The sequence below is a fragment of the Haemaphysalis longicornis genome, unplaced genomic scaffold (assembly GCF_048455015.1).
Source record: "Haemaphysalis longicornis isolate Haplotype H1 unplaced genomic scaffold, Haemaphysalis longicornis Haplotype H1 scaffold_1, whole genome shotgun sequence".
Lineage (NCBI taxonomy): Eukaryota > Metazoa > Arthropoda > Arachnida > Ixodida > Ixodidae > Haemaphysalis > Haemaphysalis longicornis.
In genome coordinates this window covers 386,151,582-386,173,428 of record NW_027526203.1, presented here as the reverse complement: position 1 = coordinate 386,173,428, position 21,847 = coordinate 386,151,582, and the positions used below count along the sequence as shown (strand labels likewise).

At 43.7% G+C, this 21,847-nt stretch overlaps 1 long non-coding RNA gene across 1 annotated transcript; it reads right to left on the bottom strand.

Annotated features, from left to right (window-relative positions):
* Positions 1–13,927: 13,927 nt before the first annotated feature.
* LOC144155236 (uncharacterized) lies at positions 13,928–21,389 on the bottom strand. Its single transcript, XR_013319538.1, has 3 exons — positions 21,113–21,389; positions 19,317–19,586; positions 13,928–16,442 (listed from the first exon to the last, which is right to left on the bottom strand). It is a non-coding gene; the product is annotated as an uncharacterized LOC144155236 (long non-coding RNA).
* Between the last annotated feature and the right edge of the window lie 458 nt (positions 21,390–21,847).

The following is a 21,847-nucleotide window of genomic DNA, read 5'->3' as shown; positions in this document are numbered from 1 at the left end:
CGGAAATAAAAACTGTTTGAAACTACTTATTGGGAAATTGTAATGTAGTGCTTGGTATTCATAGTTGTATTGTATTCGTCGAGCTTTCTTTTCGGGCTTTTTTCCCTTCTGCGTTGCAGCGCTCCAGCTGAACGCGCGACAAGAAAATACACAGTAAACATCTACTATGCACAACACGGATGAAGTCGCTAGCAGCAGCGGGTGGGTCACGTATCTGCTCGTCAGCAGCGCCACTGGAGCTGACAGCGCCAGACTGCGTCGTTTTATTTACGTTTTGCTTTTGTTGTGTTCGACGCCGCTTTCGGCAGTGCGGGGCGGAGTCTTTTAACTGCAAAGCTGTTCAGGCCGACACAAATCCGCCCGGCGGAGACAGAAAACCCTTAGCGCATGTAAGCGCGTGCCTCGCGCTGCCCGCCCGGCGTCGCCCAGTCTTGCGCGTGGGCTTAGGCCACATGAGGAGCTCCCGCCTTCGTCGTCGTCGCCGTGTAGCGACCGGTGCGCCACGGGTCCGCCGCACCGAAGACTACGACGACGAATTTCTCAAGCCATCCCTTTGCAGTCCACACGCGGAGACGCCAACCGGACCAGCTGACGAAGAAGTGGAAGTCTGCCAAGGCGAGGACGCGCTACAAGAGGGTTTGCCCTACGCGGTTGTGCCGTCGGAAGACGACGGCGAAAGTGATGACGACGATTGCTGCTGAATAAAACACTGGACATACTTTAATTCTCGTTGCTTAACAGTACCGTCCAAAACGGCTTTGCACTGCTGGAGTCCGGCTGCTCCCTCTCTTCTGGGATCCGCTGTCAGTGTAGGGAGGAGCTATAGGTCGACCCCCAGCACTGCTGCTTCTCGAGCCTTGCACCACTTGTGTAAGCTGCGCCAGTTCTTCTTTACCTTTTGTTTTTCTTTTGCTTTTATCTCGCCTCTCTCGACGCCGTTTTTTAAACCTAAGTTTTATATTTGTTATCGTGAAAACCAATTCTACGGAATTTTTTATTTAAAAAATGCTGTATTTTCGTTTATGCATTTGCGTTTTACTCGAAATCTGCCAAATGCATCCTGTGAGTTAAACAGCGTTTACATGTATGAGCTGTAGTACTTTGAAAGGGTTTTACTTGGACAGTAGAACCTCGGTTATATGTCCCCGGGTTATACGACTACCGGCATTTACGATGGACTAGTCGAGTCCCGGCGAAGTCCCCGTAGGTGTGCCACCTGGGGTGTGTCTCCGGTCAAAAAGCTAACTTGCGCATCCTCCGTGAAACTGCTGATGAAAGTAGTAAAGCTTTGCCTTAAAAGCACGGATGGCTGAACACCCGAAAACCAGAGGTTTCTAGACAAAAATTACTCCCACCTCCCCTCGCGGGAACCCCTGTGTAGATGCGACGCATAGGGGGTTCCGTTGTTGTTTCCGTTAGGTTGATTCTCCCATCGCGTGAAACGTGCCGTGAACCCCCTGCCGCGGCTATGACGCAACGTGGCGCCGCTATGACGCAACACAATCCAACACAATCCACTTTAATCCAATCCAAATCCAATCCAATCCAATGCCCCTCGCGAGACAGTGTTCGCTATCGGAGAGGAGAGGGGGTGAGCGGCGGAGAGCGCAGCTGGCGCGGCGAGGAGAATGGGGGAGGGGTGTGGACGGACAACGACAACGCCGTATGGAGGGACAAGGCGAGTGAATGAGATGCCGTCGCATCTAAAAAATGCTACGCATTGATAAGAGCGAGATTCTATCCCCGCGAATGTAGGAACTGAACAGAACGGAGCAGAACAGAAACCAAACAGTATTAGTGAATTACACCATCAGAAGGCCATCCAAATCATGTTCCTAAATCAACACGCCACCTTAGAATTAATTCTAGGGTGTCCCATAGCAGGAGCTCAGTGACGATATAGTTCCGAAGCTGAAGCAATCCCGCTATTAACAACCATTACTGCTAGTGGCTCCTGCGACGAATAGCCAACAGCGATTACAAGCGCAATAGTGACGCTCACCGCGGTAAGACCCGCAAATGGCGCGAGGAATCCGAGTGCACTCGCGAGTGGTGAGCGGGGCTCACTGGGTGTGGGGCTCGCACTCACTCGCTTTCACACTCGCCAGTGTGATTGCGAGGCTCACTGACCACTCACTCATGAGTGGTGAGGCGGGGGTGTAAGAGTGCACTCGTGAGTGAGCCTGACGACCTATGGTGTCTGGCGACTATTTGTTTTTTGTATCAGAAAGCGAAACCGCTGTGAAAAGAAGTAAAATAAAAAGTTAAATAAAAAATTTTCAGGCGCAATATTTGCCACTGCATATATGGGAGAAGATGTGTCTACCGGTACGCCTGCACTTTTCCATTTTTTAAAAGGCGAATACTAGCTTCAAGTGCCCCATCATGACAAAAATCGGCGTTGTCTAGTTCATAAAATGGCCTCCGCTGTAAAGATCACGCTCAATCACGCATTTGAGTTCATATGGGATTTGAACCCGAGTCTCCAAAGTAGGAGCCGAGGGCTTGACCCCCCCGCTACCGCAGCTCTTCCCCTTTTTTTCATTTTCATTAAAAGTAGGTGCTATTTACAAGTAAAAGGGCTCAGCACATTTCCAGCGGCGGAAGGAGAGTTAACGTGGTGTGTTCCACGTGACAGGAGAAGGAGAGCTTCTGATGTCAGATAAAAGCACGGCGAGTTGAGTTCTCAGTTTAGGACCCCTGGCAGAACGATGCACGTGCCGCACGTGAGTAGAACAGGTGCACGCCATTTATGGATAGCTCTGCATCTGGAGATGCTGTGGCGTCAAGAGGTGCCAGCCGACCTGTCCAAGTAATTTGCACCAAAAGACGAATGAACGAGAGCGAATACAGAGGCGCAAACACGAGTAAAGAAGACTTTGGTAGGTATCCTCAGGCGAAGCCACAACGCTTTCGTCTTCAAAGCATGTAAGCAGACTTACGTGCCTTGATGAAATTTTTTTTTCCATTTCCCCACCCCTTTACAGTATTATTTTTACTCACCTGAAGTGGCAATCCCCGCAGTCAGCCCCTCAACAATTCATTGAAGTCGTCTCTATCTTTCTCTCTGATGGCGAAGAGAATAATGATCCCATTCTCCATTAGCGGTTTGATCTCCACGATCCCACTTACACGGGCTGCGAAGGAGGGCTTCGCGTCGCGGTCACATTCAATCCTTTTTACGTATTTTCAGCCCCCTTTTGCCCATGCTGTCGGGCACGGATGTCTGCGACTAAATATGCGTGTATGAGTGTGCACTGTGTTTCCAGAGCGGGAAACATAAATTTGGGAGCGCAAAACAGTTGAAGTTTAAGTTTATTTAGTGCAGCACGCGAATACAGCAGTCCAGCTAAGCTTTAAGTCAGGAGGAAAATCCGTTTAAAAACATTGATTCGTGAGAACAATTGTTTAGCCCGTAACAGCACCATGAACTTCGTGCAATTCGATTTTACGTGATGTCTTAGGGGGTATTGTTTGTGGCTGCAAAAATTAGTTACTAGCAAATCCAACTAAAAAACAAAGGCTCGATTTGAATTACTCGTTTATATCTTGTTTCTTTTTACGTGAAGCTTGACTGATAGAGAATATCGTTGAGTATAGTCTGTCTTTTTTAATGTTTTATTTCACACAAGGGTAAGTTCATTGAACTTAAAATTGCTGCGGCAAAAGCTTTCGCGTACCACGGGAAACGCGGGTTTGGGTTGTTTCTGTCCATTTTATTCTACGAGCCCAGTATTACGCTCCCTCTTCAAAAATAAAAAGCGTGTATAATAGAAATGCTTGGTAGTGCGCGAACTATACTTGATACTTGCGTATTTTGTGATCGCAAGAGTAGATGCATTACGCTGGATTATTGTACATCACGTCAAAAAGTATGGACGGCTCGCAGTATCTAAATACTAACTGAATTAACACTGTCCTGAGTCTTCTGGCGGCAGCCCGCACAGGTAAGAAATTGCTGCCATTTTGCGGAAGCGGATGAAAGAGCTATAATAATTCAGAACTTGTCGCTCTCTGTTGCAGTAAATCAGCCGAAACCTTTCAAGCACCACGCGCCTTTTATTGATGCTTGCCTAAAACGAATGAATCGTTCAATTGAAACTGGAAGTACAAACACATAATGAAAGTCCGCATTTTTCGTACGTTCTACTCTTTTTTACTAGTATTTTACATTTATAACCCGAGAGCACACATAAAGCATCTTCAAGCACGGCCACGAGCATTTGTAACTATATATTGAAGACAGAGCAGTGCGCAGAGTTTGGCCTTCTGAGCCTATAAATTTTTTCGCCAATGTTATAGTTTCTCATCGCTTCGTTGAAAACAAATATTTTACTATATGGTGCACGCCGCACTGTTTACACGTAACGAGAGCTTGGCTTTACAGGAAATTGAAGGGAGTTCTTCAGCCGGGAATAATGTCAGCAACAAGTAAAGCGACTACATCTGCAATGCCTGTAATCATACGGCATATTTGTGCGACATGCTCGCAGAATTTTTTTGTTTTGTTTTCGCGAGAGCAGAAGCAAGCTTCAAAGGCCAGTTACTGCCGGAAAAACATGCATTAACTTAACGAGTAGTCATGCGGCCCGTCTGGCATGACAGAAATTGGCAAACACAGCCCAAATTTATTTGCCAATGCTAGACGCTCCCTTTCTGAAAAACAACGTTGATTAAACCTCGCTGTATGGGTAAAATACCAAAAATGGAACTGTGAAACTAGAAGCAAGCTCAGTGTGGAGCGCATCTTCTCCTTTCCAGTAGTCTATGGCTGACTGAAGCCCGCTAACCGATGATGGAGATTGCAGATAGAGTTAATCCCTTTTGTAAGCAACTGATAACTAAGATTTTTTTGGCTTAGGGATTTACCTCTCGCAGTGAAGGAAAATTAAAACTGCTCTTTTCCCCGGCCGGGAAAAATTTTAGTTTTCGAATTTATGCTGGCAGACTTTATCCTGGCGTCAACATGCGACAATCAGGAGGATGGAAGCGCGGGAAAGAACAGCCTTTCGTGCGTGTGTGCGTGTGCGCGGTCATTCATTTGGTTTTTGGTATGTTGCACTGCGGGCATTCAAATCTATCTGATCATTGACCATAAAGAAAGTTTATTTATATAATATTACCTTTCCACGAAGGCCCCTGTGTCAAAGATTGAAATATTTTCCCAGCCTGAAATTTTCAACCGACCGTCATGTGCACCATTATTAGCCCATCTTAGGTGTTCCTTTAAAGATGCCTACGTAATCTAAATCAACCACTAGCTGTACATTCGGTGCACGTCATTAGAAATTTTTTCGGTACAAATTTTGACAGCAAATTTTTAAATTTGATTTGAACCAAGGGGTTCGGTGAAGTTTGGGAACTGACGAGGCTCTCGGTGTGTTGAATATTAGACACGTCCTGGGTTGCAGAGGCTGTTCAGAGAGATGAGAGGTGGGAGTGATTTCTTCGCATCCCGGGGAAGCCTGAGGAAACGTACAGTCACATGGCAGCATAAATGGGACGGTATAAACAACTGTAATCAAAATAACAAAAGCCCGCTCGAAATGAACATAAGCACAAGTATATGCAGGAAATTCTACCCTTGATGACCAGACCATTGAGAGGTTATGCGAAGATGTGGAACCTGCAAACAGCAAAGTAAAACGTCATTACTCACTTGTATGGGAGTTCTCAATGCCCATATGGAAAAGAGATGAACACTAGGAAATGCAACGTGAAAAATGGGAATACTTACTTATTAGGCGAGGCGACGTACCGTGCTGCTCATTGAATCTTCAGAGAGAAACCGCCTGAGAAATATGAATAGCTCCTGCAAACGGATGAGTTATAAATGGATCTGGAAAATCCCGACTCTAGAAACAAACAAAAAAGATACACATCATCTAAAGCACAAACCCTCGTATTGGGCATATTCAAAGCTGCTGGGAAAGATCAAGAGTAGTGGTAGAATATGCGAGTTGGCAAGCGGAGAGTGGGGATTATTAAAAAACAACAAAACAAGTGAATACCGTTTCTTGCACCGCATACACGAATAACGAACCTTTGTCGGCTTCAAATAAATGAACTGAATCAAGACCCAGCGAGATTAAAAAAAAAACGAATACGGATTAAATAAGGAGGTCGGACGGAGGCGAATGCCTTTTTATGTAGTCGCTGTCTTATTATGAAGGATTAACCAATGAATACGCAATCCTTAAAAAAATAAAAAAAGTTATAAGGATCATAGTCTAAGTAATGGCGGTGTGTGAATAAGCAGATTAAAATGCGGTACCAATCTCCCACATAGACTTGCTTCTTCTATTCATCTTTTTCGGTGTACGTTGTCAGACTTTGGATGTGATGCATGCGCCATTTTATTTTTTTTTCTCCAGAATTTTTTCACGAATTTTCGTATGAAAGAAATAATTCTTTTGAGAGTCTTACATGAAATTTCAATGTTATCATTGGGTTTTTCGAATGCACCGCATAACAAAGCGTAAGTTCTATACGACTTTGCGGGGTGTCCGGAACTCCTACTGGGTTTCAGAAAGTGTACACCTCATTCAGACCATTTATATAGTCCATCGAAAGTTTCGTATGTTTAATTCAGTTCGATTTCTCTAAATGCATTTGATTAATGTGAAGCTTTCCGGCTTTCACCCTTGTCCTTTCAAGGAACCCTGCAACACTTTTTTCAACTTTTTTTTTTTTAATCTTAAATGCTTGCAGAACGTAGTCGCCCAATTACTTAGATTAGGGGGTCGCAAAGTACCTCAGCCAAACATTACTGCTCTATGCCCATCAGATAACTTGGAAACTCGCTCAAAATATTTTCCTCTCTTTCCCGGTCTTGGCGTTCTTCGACGGCTCGAATTACGCCACTAAAGCCACGTAGCGGCTGTTGGCCGGTTTTCCTTCAGTTGCAGCAATGGACGCTTTTCGATAGCAACTTAAAAAAAAAAAGCTCCAAACACAAAGCAGAAATGGCAGGCGCTTCTGCGGCGACGAGCAAATCACGCAGTGGCGCTCCGTGCTGGCGATAACTATAGCTTTCGCAGTGGTTCCAGACGCGAAGGAAAGAGTGAAAGCGCTTGGCGAAACTGTTGCAGGGTCCCTTTAAGGACGCAGTGCTGAGAAGCTTTTTTGGTGTTACGCAAAGTGCATATTGACGTCATTATCATTTATCGGTTGTATTGTATCCCTGAACTCCAGCAAAGCGATAAGTCATCCCCCATCATCATTAAGCCAAACCTCATCATCATCAAACCTTATCATCATCAAACCGTAACTGGGGAGATGGAAGAGAGGGACGTTGACGAAATTTGGTCGGCGAGTTCGGCAGCCATTGCCCCTTTTTGCTCCAACAGTTAACCTTAATTTAACGCATTTCTTCACCTCCTGGCAGTCGAGTTCCCAGTACTGTCCGTCACAATACACACAGGTATTAATGAAAAACCCAGTTTTGGTTGTGCGCAGATTGCAGTATAGGATATTCAAAATTTGGAGTTCTATGCTCCGAAGCTACACTTGGGGGTATGAGGCGCGCCGTAGTGGACGGCTGCGGAGTTATTTTGACCACGTGAGGATCTTTAACGTGCGTAGATATCTCGACACAGATGAGTTCCGTTTTTCGCGTCAATTTAAAATATTGAAAAATGTCTACTAATGTGTAAGCATTTTTAAACTGTTTCTTTTATTTTAATTTTTTTCCTTCGGCAAAGAATGCATGGACAAATGAAATGAGAACACGGAGATATGAAATAGAACACGCAAAATTAAAGAATATGAATAGTGGTGATGAATAATGGCTCGCGAGTGGTATATTTGAAAAAAAAAAAACCCTTTTCAATCTTTGTTACTGTAATAAATCCACGCGACAATTCCACTTGCACTATTTTCGCAATCGCGCTACTTTTGTGTTTTGGTTCATATTTTCGTGTTCGCGTTCCATTGTCCATGACTGTACATATACACTATTGTAACGAATAAATGTGAGAGCATCGTCTGTTATGCATTTTAATGCAAGTACAGGGCGCTAAATGGTTCAAGCTTTTTCACATTTTTTTTTGTGTATTTCGATTTGTTTTTTCCGGGTCTTGTTATTTTTGTCTTCTTCGTGCGGGGACCGTGTATCAGATAGGAGTTTTCGATAGTATTAGTATTAGTATTAGTTGATTAGTATTATTTTAGTTTTATCTTTGTATTTTTGTTCTTGAAAATTTTGTTTGATGAATTATCTCTATTAACACTGTTGTAATGCCTAAATGTGTTAGTTTCGCCAATTTTGCTTTTCTGCAGATGCATTGCGGTACCCGGTGGGTGCTTTTTCACGATCATCTATTCGTGTTCTGGTTTTTTGGTATTTTTATTTTTCTCTTCGTCCTGTGAGGGTGATGTAATTTTTGGTTTTGTGAATTCATGATTGTTGTTTTTATTTTTTTATTTATTGCTTCTTACACTTCTTTCAACTCATTATCTCCGTTTGTACACTATTGTAGCGTTTAAATGTGTTAAAATCGCCAATTATGTGTGTTTGTGCAGACGCAGGGAGTTGCACAGTCGGTGCTGTGGGGTACTCAGCAAAGAATTCTTAGGCAGCCACGACCGGGTTTTAACCCGTCCACTCGGGTTCATCAGCACAACGCCTTAGACACTAAACCACCAGGCTCGCCGTAATCACGGGGATGAAGTTTTGACGAATAATTCGGGGAAAAAAATTAATTAAGCACTCATCGAAATATTTTTGCGGTGATCGTATTCCAAATTTATTCAAAGTATCACGTGTCTGTGATGATTTTCTTCGATGTCTAAATAATACGCCCTTTGAGCGAAATTGATGAGGTGGTTTTTTTTTAGAGTGCCTCTATATATACACGTTTATAGCTGTTGCACCAATTGTATAAAGCATACCACGAGTCACCTTGACTTGTGGTGATTCAGTGTTTGGGAAGTAGAATGCGTGAGGAGGAAAATCTTACACTTGAGAGGCGAGAGACAACGCGAAAGGAGCAAGAAAAAACGAATTTGGGATTGGGAAGAATGGGAGCGTGTTGGCAGAGCAGAGAATGACAAAAATAATTTCGAGATAAAAATTTTGCGACATTTATACGATTACGGCGGCAATATTAAAACAGAGATGAAGTTTGAGAGTAGTAAATAAAAAGTAGGAAATGTCTGAGATTCTGTTTGTCCACTGAAGGACAAGTCCAACAAGGATAATCCAACATGGCTGCGCCGTGAGGGCGCAGCCATGTTGGATTATGTCATGGCCGGCCTTACCTTATTCGGCGCCCTGTGTGCCGAATGAGGTAAGGCCACCCCCCCTCCCCTCGCCCCCGCCTGTTAAACTCATTTTTACAGCGAAGCTGTCTATGGCTAGGATCGAGCAGACCGTCTCCGACTACAGAGCGATGTAGACAAGGATTTCGCGCGAGCGTTGCGCTACATTGCGGCGCCCACTCAAGTCCGTGTAATCGTAACACTGCGCCACATCTTCAGCGTAAGAAAAAAATAGTAAAATTTATTAATAACATAACAAAACTTTATTACAGAAGGTGGACGCGTCGGTCAGCATGGGGAAGAAAGGGAAAAAAAAGTTCCTGCGTTTTTGCAGCCGCCCCTTTCCATAGGGGCGATTTCCCGTGCAAGCCGGGTGAATTTCCCAAGCGTTGTAGTCCCACACAAGGGCCGAGCGCCAGGCCGGGGAGTCGCTTGTACCTATTTTACCGGTAGGTGCCCGGCGCCACCAAGGAACACGAATTCACATGGTTTCCACAGCCACGATGGATGCTCAACTCGCAACCGCCTGTGGCAGGACATGCCGCCAGAATCTTTCACCCCCGGCAATGGCGTAACGTGGCATGATGGCCGGGGCCCTGCCAGATGGACAAGGGTCAGGGGCCCCTCGATAGGGTAAAGGCAGCTTTCCAGACGTGGATTCCCCTTTCAAGGGTCCGCACTCGACCAGGGACGCCTGTACCCATTAAACAAACCGGTGGGTGCCCGGCGGCACCAGGATTCGAACCCAGTACCTTCCGCATACGAGGCGAGTGCTGTACCTCTGAGCCACCGCTTAATTAATAATTTATTAATAAAAACTTCCTATGGTCTTCATATTTGCATATAACGCGCTTATATGGCCCCTGAAAATATTTTTTCCCAGCAATGAATTTGTGCTCGGTGTTGAAGACGACTTTAATTGGCCTTCAATTGTAAGCTGGGCTTTCCACATTGTGTACCGCATAGTGAAGCATGTCCATCTACGGAGATAGTATATTAGAGAAAACGGCTATAACATGTGTTTCATTGAAACTATCCTCAACTCAATTATATGACAACTAGCAGCTAAAAAGACTCTAAGATTACGCGAAACTTCATTTACGTTTCGAAATTACATACTTCGCAGTGACGGTGTAAATATTGGGGAATTGCCGTCTTCTGCCAATACAATGGCTTATACGGGAGGGAAACGGGCAGCCGCATGTTTCTTCGCTGCAATGGAACTCTAGGGAATGGAACTCTAGCCATCTGACGCAAGTTGGCTAGCCCTTGGCGTATGTGCTTCAAGTCAACGTCAGCTTAACTATAGTACAGACTCGTGACTAGAGAAACATACTTAAGCATACTGTCGTATGATTCGCCTCAGTGTTGCCAAAAACATCTTGCATTTTCTTTGAAACTTTATGCTGTATTTATGCCTTCCACTGCTGCAAAAAGCAACCAGTTGTTTACCTTGATTGCAGTTGGTTGCAAACCGGGAACCGGGCACGTACCCTTCCCCCCCTTACCCCAACCCCGGAATTTTTTTTCAGACATGGGATACAGAGCACAAAATGACACTCGACCACTCTGCCCCCCCCCCCCCCCCCCTTCATATAAAAAACGTGCAGCCTCCTCATCCGGATACAAATTTTTACCAACTCCACTGCAGGGTTGTTTAACTGCGTCGCACATACGCAGGTTGCGTGCGTGCGTTAAGTATAGATCAAGGTTATATAATGCTTGCTCGTTTTGTTTGTGCGCTTCAGTTCTAGGAGAAGAAATAACGCATAGTCATGCTATAATCAGGACATTTGAATTTTATTCCAGGATAAACATAAAACAACTTTACCACACTGTACAAAATCAGCACGTATAAAAATAAGTACAAAATGTTCGTGGGCACTACATGCATTATGATTTTCTTTACGCGCTGAAAAATTGACTTTACCCGTAACACATAGCATTATGAGAAATGAAAGCCTCAACAGCAGAACTACTTTGAAACAAGAGAAAAGGGCTAGGCACTGCATCTTTACGCAGAAAACCGGGCCGCAGGTATGCCGATTCACGAAAGTGCAGCGAGCACACCACTCTGAACCGCAGCTGTCTCGGCGTCTTATCAAGTAGACATCGGTTTCTAAAGAACTTTACCCAGGATTCACGCCTGCAATTTTCTGGTTGCATTGTTTAGGCAAGTGTCGCAACAGATAAGTAAAAAGAAAAAAAACAGACCAATGCAAAGAAAGCGACGGCAGTATATATGTAAAAACACATAGCAGGAAAGATCTGGCTGCAGCGCAGCACGGAGCAGCACAACACCGTACTGCGATGGAAATATTACTTGCGCATACAAACGCGGGAAGCAACGATCGCTACAAGCTTTGTAATGCACTAAAGATGGCACTGAGATAGCCAATGAAAGCGAATCGTTTGAATTTGAGTGGCGCACAATATTGGCGCTATTTGAATGCGCTGAGAAGTCTTAGAGTAGTTGACACCACTTGCTCAGAGCCAACCTGAGGTGAAACCAAGAGATAACTGTGACTAACAAAGCTTTAGACACATTTTTTTTCGAAGCGCCACCACGTCCCCTTACACAACCCCCCGTGCACGTATTAACCGCACTATAGTTTCGCGTTACCTGCACACTAAACATTTTTACGCCCAAAAGGGTGCTTCAGCTTGTCGCCGCAGGAGCACCCTAAAAACTGAATATTTTACGCCCTTTAGGGTGCTTGGATTTTGTCGCCGCAGGAGCACCCTCTGTGAAGCACCCCAGAAGACAGGTGCCTTATAACACCCTCTTCCGCCTAAAAGTATCCTAGGGTGCTACTTAGCACCCCAATCTGTAGGAGCATCTTCTGCAAAAGCACCCACCTAAAGGGGTACAAAACGGGTGCGTCATCCTCGGTTCACAGGTGCAGCAGGTGTGAGACCACATATTGCACAATATCACACACGATTATGGTATGAAACATTCGTGCTTTCCAAGCTCGGTTCTGTGAGACATACCATTGAAGCTCAACATCACCTGATAATTTCCTTGAACTTGTGTCACCGATTGTTAAAACATCAATTTAAAAAGTCAGGAGCCACATCTCAGTACAGTTATAACTTTAGAGGTAGTTGATTACCCAAAACTTCGTAAAAAACCAATTATATGTTCACTTTGCCGAACTGCAGTACACATCCTTCGAGATTCACTGCAGAGCCTAACCATGCTGTGCAGTGAAAGCAATTAGGTGTGCAACACTTCAACCACACAAAACTTCCTTGAACCTTAAAACCCTTGGCTTCTTAGTATTGCATCAAACTTCCAATCAAGGTAGCTACCTGCAATGTTTAGTTCCTTATTCTTGAGCTGAGCAGGAAGGTTCAATATCAAGGAAGACCAAATGCAAAATGTATAGTTTCCTCCATAATGCGGCTCATAGTATAGTTCCCTCCGTACTGCGGCTCATAATCTACTTATAAAAGTTGGGTACCCAAGCCATTTATTTTCGTTTGCATTATTCTTTTTGCTTTACGGAAAAATATTCATATGGTACAGCACTTGCAAGGTTTGGTGGTATTTGGAGTTTTATAAACATACCTTTAGACTAAATGACCCCACATAGCAATAACAAGAACTGCAAACATCACAGAACAATGCATACAAGTTCCCTGGTGAAGCCCATGGTTGAAATGTAATGCCATTGTTCAGAAAACATTATTTTATCATGAGGCAAGCTTGTACATGGTGCCTTGCATTATGTCCCTGCCGGTGGATGTGGGGTCATTTGTCACTGTTGCAAATGAAAAGCCAACAGCCAGGGCCCATTAGTTTTGGCTAGTATTACGAGGTGCCTCACGGTAAGCATTCTACGTCGATAGACTTTTTTAGAGTTGACTAGAACTGAAATCAGCAAAAGATTCTCTACAAAACATTCATTCTATCCGCAGCTTTAGGGTTTGCTAATTTCCATAGTTGGGTTTCTTCTGCCTTTCTTAACAACATTTTTCTTTTGATAAGAAGGTGCACAACCAAAAGCAAAAAGCTTTTCTGTAAACCTTTGGTAGCTATATAATTGTTACAAAATATTTTACTCTAAATATGGCAGCTTAAACTGAGAATATTTGCATTTAAAAACATTAAAATAAGTTTAAATTTATCATAAATTTTTAGCTGTTTTTACGCAAAACTGTACATGGGATATGAAGTGCACCACAAGGAGGGCTTTGGATTAGCTTTAGCAAATTTGGGACATTTAAGGTGCACTGAAATCTCTACACATGCGCTTTTTCACTTTCTGTATCCACCAGGAAAATGGCTGCCAATTTAGACAGCGATTCTAAATAGTAGTTGACGTGCATTTTAAAATAATCACAAACATTATAGCCACAAAATTAATTTTTAGAAGTTGTAGACATTGCCCGTTACACCAGACATTGGACTACACTGTCAAGAGCTTTGACATCTACAATGACGTCTACAAAGCAGGCTTATACTAGTAGAATGTTTCATACCATAATTACTGTGTGTTCAGAGCTCACGTGTGAAGTATGGATACTGCTGCTTCAGCAAGAACCGAGGATGAGCACCCTTCCTGGTTCTGGAAAAAAATAACAGAGGAAATGCCTTAAGCAGGATTCTGAAACGGGGTTGAATGAAACAAGAATGAACAAGAAATTCTTTCAAAACATGTAAAGCAATGCAAACAAATATTTATTTCAACTTATTTCTACAACAGACCACCTCATGAAGACTGGTGGTGGGGTATTGGCTCAAAAAAAAAGCAGAGAGCACTTATACAAATGCTACAGGGAGCCTTCGCAGCCAACAATTGTTTGAACACACCTAAACTAATCACTGTTCAACAAACTCATAAAAAATGTTTGAATGCATAAAAAACCAGTGGTAAACACAGGAAACAGTTAAAACAGAATGACGGCACAAGTTTGTCCCGTCGTTCTCTTCTGTGTCCTGGGTTTTCCTATAGTTTTTCATCCATTCAAACATGTACCAGCTAGCCCAGTCCAACGCCTTGGTATCAAAAAAATATGGATAGTCAATCCTTACACAAAGTTGAAAAAAAAGAAAGTATAAAGTAGGTGACAAAATTAAAACGACAGCAAATTGGTTGGCTTTTAATTTTAAATGATAATATAAAAAATAATGGCATGAATGAAAGTGAGCAGCACGCGAAGTACCTTGTTGCTAGCCCGACATTCCACTTGGAAGCAAAATGTCCGCTTTCAACACTACATAGGCTAAACATGCAATGAGGCATTCCTTTAGGCACACAAACTATACCATAATTGTTAAAAAAGCTACGAATTAGTTGAAAAAACCTGACCACGACAAATTGGAATTAGTGACTAGATACAGTTTCAGAAATACACAGCGACATCATATAAAAATATATGGTTCCCATACAAAGATCGATCATAACAAAAATTCAGGACATTTATCAGACTGGCATCAATGTGCAAAGCAGCTTAAAGGGACAGACAACCGATTTTTGTCGAGTATATATTCTCTATCCCAAATGAACGGGCATCACTTAAAGCACCTTGACGAGAAACGGTTTTGCTGATAACGCTCTAGAACTTTTTAAATCGAATTTTTTTATGTACGAGCCGTATGTGTCCCTCCCAAAACTAATGCTGGCAACCATGACATAGAGTAGCTCGGCAACATACTTTTGTCTGTATGCGAAATGAAAAACAATATTTAAAAACTTGTTCCCAGCTAAAAAGTTTGAATCGTAGGCTTTCCTGTTCCTCTGTGTTTTTTTAATGCAAGGGTCTATTTTACACGAATGCGCCATCTGTTGGGATAAACGATAGGTAGAATCTGGCTTCACGTTGTGGAGGCGGGAAGTTCGATTGTCCCCGGGGGCGACGTTCTTTTTTTTTTTTTTTAAGCTGCCGTTGGGTATTTGGAGACTGAAATCAAATATTTTGGCAGAACAAACGCCCCTGACCCTGACAGAATCATCACAGCTCCTTCGCTGGGTCTGTTTGCTGAACGCTGCCGTTGATTCTGGGCATGGTGGCTCAGTTAGCCACACTGAGAGCAACCCCGCGGCGGCGGGCGGCGTGTCTTTAGAATTTTCAAAGTAATATTTATAAATCCACATACTATTTAGGCTTGTACAAATACTTGTGTTAAAAGGTTTTCTATACGTAAATGAACGTTTCAGCAGTTACAGCAGCTGCTAGGTTTGCAGGTCACGTGACAGGGACACATATCATAGCGTCAAGTTTCGACACTAAGAACCGCCACCCTTCCGATTTCAGGAAGTTTGCTGCCGAATTAAAATTATTTCCGCCAGTTTGTTTAAAAATTGCTTGTGGTTACCGGGCTATGTAAAACGCTGGCTTTCATATGAGCTAGAGAACATATACGCGACAAAAATCGGTTGTCTGTCCCTTTAATGAAGGAAGACGGTCTTCACTAAAAACATGTTAATATTGGGAGCTCATGTGCTTCCCTGCAAGTTGGGTGTGTAAACCCACTGACATCTTAACTAACCCGCCTGAATCATCACTTGATAGACATTGAGGAATTTTACGAATTGGTTTATTGTAGCCAGCTGTCTAGTTTATTTCCCTGGGTTTTCTTGGCATTTCGTGTCTAATTGTAAATTTGGTGACTAGATAGCTTTTACTATGGTCATGCACTGGTGACATCGAATATTTGATTGTACTTTAAAAAAATTTCAGTTTTGTTTTATTGCTCACCAGCCAACGATCTGAAATATCAGAGGCGCTTAAAACGTATGTTGGCATTTCCTTCCTGCAGTGTAGTACAACTAATCATGACTTTTACCATAATTTGTTCACAAATCGTAATATGTGGAAAGTATTCAGCTTAATGAAAATGTCATTTCAGAAGCATGCACAATCAACAAGGCCTCAATGACTCTCATGACGTGGTCCACTTGTTTCTGTCACAAATAACCTGAGTGCAGACACATTCCACCGAAGACGAAGGTAACATGCCCTCTTGGGTGATGAATATTTAAAAAGCCTTACGAGTAAATTTGCTGCTGAGCACGTGAAATTGTGGCATTAAAACAAAAGATCCCTCTGCGGCATCTTTCACTTGGAGGAGCGCTTGACCACAAACTTTGAGAAGCTGGAAAATGCTCCATGAACCGCTCCAGCCAGCAGAAACGATGAGGACACAAGTTGGTAGGCGGACCGTTGGCATCCTGCGATTGTGAAGATATTTCTGTTTAGTAGATGCTCTTCTTTTTGTACCACTGTTTATTTCACCTTTAACAAGCAGCTGAACTCCTTAACGTTCGCATAATAAAATGCTGCAATGCGGAACAGTTAGCAGGGTTACCTCAATTTTGCTTTTCTACGAATTAACACAATGTAGGTAATCTGCACACAACTACAATCAAACTACAATTTTCACCTACTTCACTGCTAACATCAGCGTTTGACTGCTCAAGCACAAATACAGGTTAGACATGTGAGCAATCTGCTAAACGTATCCCCACAAACTGAACAATCAGGCATCAGAAATCGGCAAGGAAGGAGGTGTCACGTTTAAATGGCACTTTTTTTGTTCAAAACATAAACAACACCTGGAAGCTTGAAGCGTGAGAGGGGGTCTTTCACGCTGACAATGTCAGAACATAGCTTGCTAGTGGGCACCTGCACGATGTGCACAATGTGTTTCTTGAAAATGCGTGCGAAAGTTTGATTGATGTGTAGGACGAGAATTGCAGCACGTTTTGACACAGGCCTTGTGGACGCTTCTGCCTGCTAATGTCAATGTGGATTCTTGCTAGTCGCCCTCTTCGCTTCTTTCTGAATATAATGCTTTAGGCATTATATTCAGGACAACGACTGCATCAAAACGTGCAGCAATTTCCTACGTCCCACACATCGGTGAAACTCTCGCACACATTTTCAAGACACGCAGTACATACATTGTGCATGTGCCCACTAGCAAGCTGCGTTCTGACATTGTCAGCGTGAGAGACCCCCTCTCACGCTCCAAGCTTCCGGGTATTGTTTATTAGATTCCATGCGCTGAATGCAAATCAGTGTACATTGGCGAAACGGGCAATCTGCACAGAAAATTAATGCAGCACTGGAACGAAGTGAACAAGGGCCATGCAAAAACAAGTCCACTGGCAGAGCACCGTGAGAGGACGGGACACGTGGTCGACTGGAACAAGACAAAATTACTGACAACTGAGTGCAATCTATCTTCTCGATTACTGCTCGAGTCCCTCATTGTTCAGACGACGCCCAACATTATCAACATAATGGATGGCAATCTGCACCATATCTATGCAAACTCATTGCGCCGCGTAATGCCCAATATATAGCTTCGTTTTCCACGACACATGCTCACCGTGAACAAGCAACAAACCGTTAAATGGCTTTCTTGACTTGGTCAGTGACCTACGTTTCATCACTGCAATAATGCTTTTACCTGCCTACACGGCATTCCGTCAAACACTGGACTACACCACATGAGCCATTGGCGTTCTTAACCTGCACCAGAGTATATAACCTTTCACTACTGCTATGAGATAGACCCATAAACGCACTTCAATATGGCCTTTATATTTAGCTCTTGGAAACATTATGTATAATTTTACCTTTAAGTTGCACCTGCTACAGCAGCTGGTACTATACCAAAAACATGAAAAAAAAACGGTGGTTTAACACGCCAAAGCTACACTTGGGATATGGGGAGCACTGTAGGGGAAGGCTTCGCATTAATTTTGACCATCTGGGTATTTTTGTGCGCATCGAAATCTCCAAACACGGGCGTCTTTACGTGTTGCCTCCATCTGAACAGCGGCTACACCAAGCGGTATCTAAGCCTCCACAGCACACCACTCTAGCCACGGCAGTGGGTTAAACATATGAAATAAAGCGAGTTTTGGAGTGCAAATAAAAATATTAATCACACGTCTTATTTTCCCAATCGATGTACCTTTTGAAATCCACCATGCAATCCCCCCTCCTCTACCGGCCTACCAAAACACCTTTGTCTCAAGAGGTAATCAGGCTGTTGTTAATGAAGTAAGTATTTACAATCCGAGACTTGCCACCGTTAAAGTCATGCACTTTGTTTTAGAGATAAGCGACATTAGCCATTTGCAGCACCAGGAGTTAATTGTGTTAAGATCAGATTGAAAGCATTGACGGTAGTAGTTGAAAGAAATTGTGTGATAAATTACAACATCATCTGCAAATAGACCTACATGGGAAGATATGCAACATGGAAGATAGACCAAGCAACCTGCCTGGGGGGACAACAAAGTGGCACGAGCAAAAGAAGTATATAGTTATTAGAAGTAAACTGCATTTGAGAAGAATGAAAATCTTTTGCTCAAGTGAGGACATAAGGGTGAAGTTTGAGAAGTAGTATGTGGTGTGCAATGCAATTGAATGCTTTAGAAAAATCGAGAAAAACTACCGCAGTTTGTAAGCCTGTGTCAATGGATCAATGTAGATCGTGAACAAATCCTGAAAGTTGTGTTTCTCAAGTAACCCTTGTGAAAACCGTGGTGATACTGGAATGTGATATTGTGATTTTATAAATAATTAGCGACCTGAGAGTGGATGAAATGTTTCCTGACCTTGCATATGGTGCTTGTTAGGGAAATTTAATGGTGAAGTACCGTCTCCTGATTTAAAGACTGGTGCTACCTCGACTATCTTCCAACCATTGAGATTAGTGCCTGTCATGAGAGACTGCGAAAAAAGCGCTGTCAGAATTCTACAGACTGCGGGATGTACTTTTCGGTATAGTATGATTATTACCAGTATGATCTGAAGTAGACCAGTTTGTATTGCAAGTTTAAAACCATATCGAAAGATCCTAAATGTTTGCTTGGCTTGATTACATACGAATACTTGCTTCAAAGTCAGTTCAATTTCTCTTCTTGCCCTTTAGTCGTCAGCCCCAGATTCTCTTCAATATCTCTGCTAAGCAATGACACGCTCCATACGCACAGCACTGCTTCATGAAAATGTTTCAAATAATCAGAGGCCACAGCACTGCTAACAGGTATACATCATGGCAAGTTCCACAACATGCAATAACTAACCTGAAAGTACATAATCGGTGGGTGCACCGATATGGCAGCAGTGCCTGGACCGATGTGTCGAGCAAATGCGCTGACTTCTGAACGGGTGGTCCAAGCGGCCAGATGATGGATGAATGACCATTCCTGGCGGCAAAGCGTACGGAGCACCAACGAAAGGCCAGGCAGTACTTGGGTACAGCAGGTGCAGTGTCGGTTGGCCAAGGGAGGCCCTGGCAAAGCCTTTGAAACTGGACTGGAAGGCAGCTGACCCAGGACAGCCAGCAGCAGCACCTGCAGGTGCATAATCTGTGAGTGTGCTGACACTTGTTGAAATACAAGAAGAGCACACACAAAGCACGAATGCTTACATCAAGTAGATTTTTAATCGTTTAAAGACAGTAACCTCCAAGGCACTAATAAGAACATTCCCGGAACACCCCAAGTGAAATTTAGGTCACAGTAAGAATGTATTTATTAGACCCGCAGGTACTGTGAGTGGGGTATGCATGATATATGCAAAGCTAGCTACTGAGCTAATTTGCATGGAACGCATGCTAGCAGCTCATCTGTATCCCTTGCTTTCAATCGGAACTGGTGTGTGATAGTTGAGGCTCCTCCATTTCAATGTCTGACTTGTATCTGCACGTTCAATTCTCCAATATAAATCGAGTTGAGTGAGTGCCTACAGCTTTCTTGTTAGTCTCTGTATGGCCTGCGGTTTTGCGAAAATGAGAACTTGCGAATTGGCTCAATTTTCTGCACTAATTTAAACAATACATATGCCTCTGATATCAAGCCCCAGACTTCCCGAGAGCTACTCTGACAGAATCGGCAGGCGCCTCGTAGGCGTTGTGAAATCTCCCCCACTACCCCGAGACTATGCTAACTCCCTGCGAGGCCACATGCGCGCATTTCACCTTCAATTTGCACGTATGTGAATTCTATACCTCTATGAACTCTCAAGCGGGCGTCGTCATATTCGTGCCGGACTCGTGAAGCTCGGCAACGTAAATTACCGCACTCGCTCGCTGGCGCGCGGCCCGAACTCTCTCACCGTTTCCGGCCCTTGCATACTATTTTCTCCACCTTGCACTTTGTAAATTCTCATGTTTAACTACACCTCGTGCGCCCTCATCTCTTGCCTGCTTTTCTTCCAGCACAACTCCGTCAGCACCAGGTCGACGCGTACGCTGTCGGGGCGCGTTGGCGAGCGAGTACGGCAATTTCGCTGTTGTCGAGCTTCACGAGAACAGCACACATATCGCGGCCCGAAGACCGCGAGGCGTACGGTCGCTGGTCTCGCGAGCGCAATAGCTGCGAAGCGCACTGCACGGAATTCGTGGGGGGGGGGAGAGATTTCACAACACCTACGAGACGCCAGCCATGGAATAACGTGTGCGCGTTTTCACATGCACTTCCAGGGAACCTCCTGTTCATGTTATTTCTTGGTATACCGCGGGTATTCACGAGGGAGGACTAATCACAGCGTTGTGCCACTCACGCGAAATTGCGACTGCGATCTGCAACCGCAAGGCACTGTTTGAGAGACACATAAACAAACGCCCCGGTGTTAAAGAGCCTTGCGTGATGTGAAATTATTAGCAGCCGTGTACCATAGCGCGAGCATCGTAGCCAAGGTCTAGCTTCAGCGTAAATTGATGCTGACTTCTGCGGAAACGGTGGACTGGGCGCCAAACAAGTATACTAACTCACGTAGGCTCTCAGAGCAAACGAGATGGGGGTCTAGCGAATTACTGACCCATAAACACCAGAACTCGTTCCAACCAAATACAGAATAATATAAAATGCGTACTTACCCGAGCAAAAACGATGTTTCCAACGTACAATTCTCCTTCACTGTCGTCTTCATCTCGCGGACACACGAACATGCTTTGTTCTGATGCAATGTCATCCACTTTTGACGCGCAGTATTTTATCCGGCGATGGTCGTTCTTCCGGGGTCCCCATGTTCAACACACGCGTAGGTTGGAAGGGTAGACATCACCCATAAAGCTTCTATAACTATGATTTAAGCTTGAAATAGATAAAACAGATTAAATCACGCCACCAACAACTCGGCACAAAACGCCATGAAAAAACACACACAAAAGTGAGAGATAGTTGCCAGACTTCAAATGCAGCACCTCTATGTTTGACGAAAATTGTGTTACTATAATGTTGGTAATTATCTTTCTGCTTTCAAAGTCTGAAATGTGTTTATAACTTAAATTTAAGGTTTTTAAACACAAAAAGTGAATACACATAAAGTAATTGACATATATACTGATATTGTAAAGAGGTTTGACGTTTGTTTTGGTTTTGTTTTCACGGCGGGCTTCTCAAGAGAGAACGTGCGAGAAAACGAGCTACTTTGGGTTTAGGAAGAGGGCGGTAAATGTCGGCGTGATAGAAAGCAAGGAACAGGTGCTTACCCTGGTCGTTAAAAAAGGAGCTAATGAAACCCTCACGTAAAAAAAAAAAAAAAAAACACGTTCGACGAGGAATCGAACCATTGACCTACAAAACAGTAAACGGACGCGTTAACAAACAGC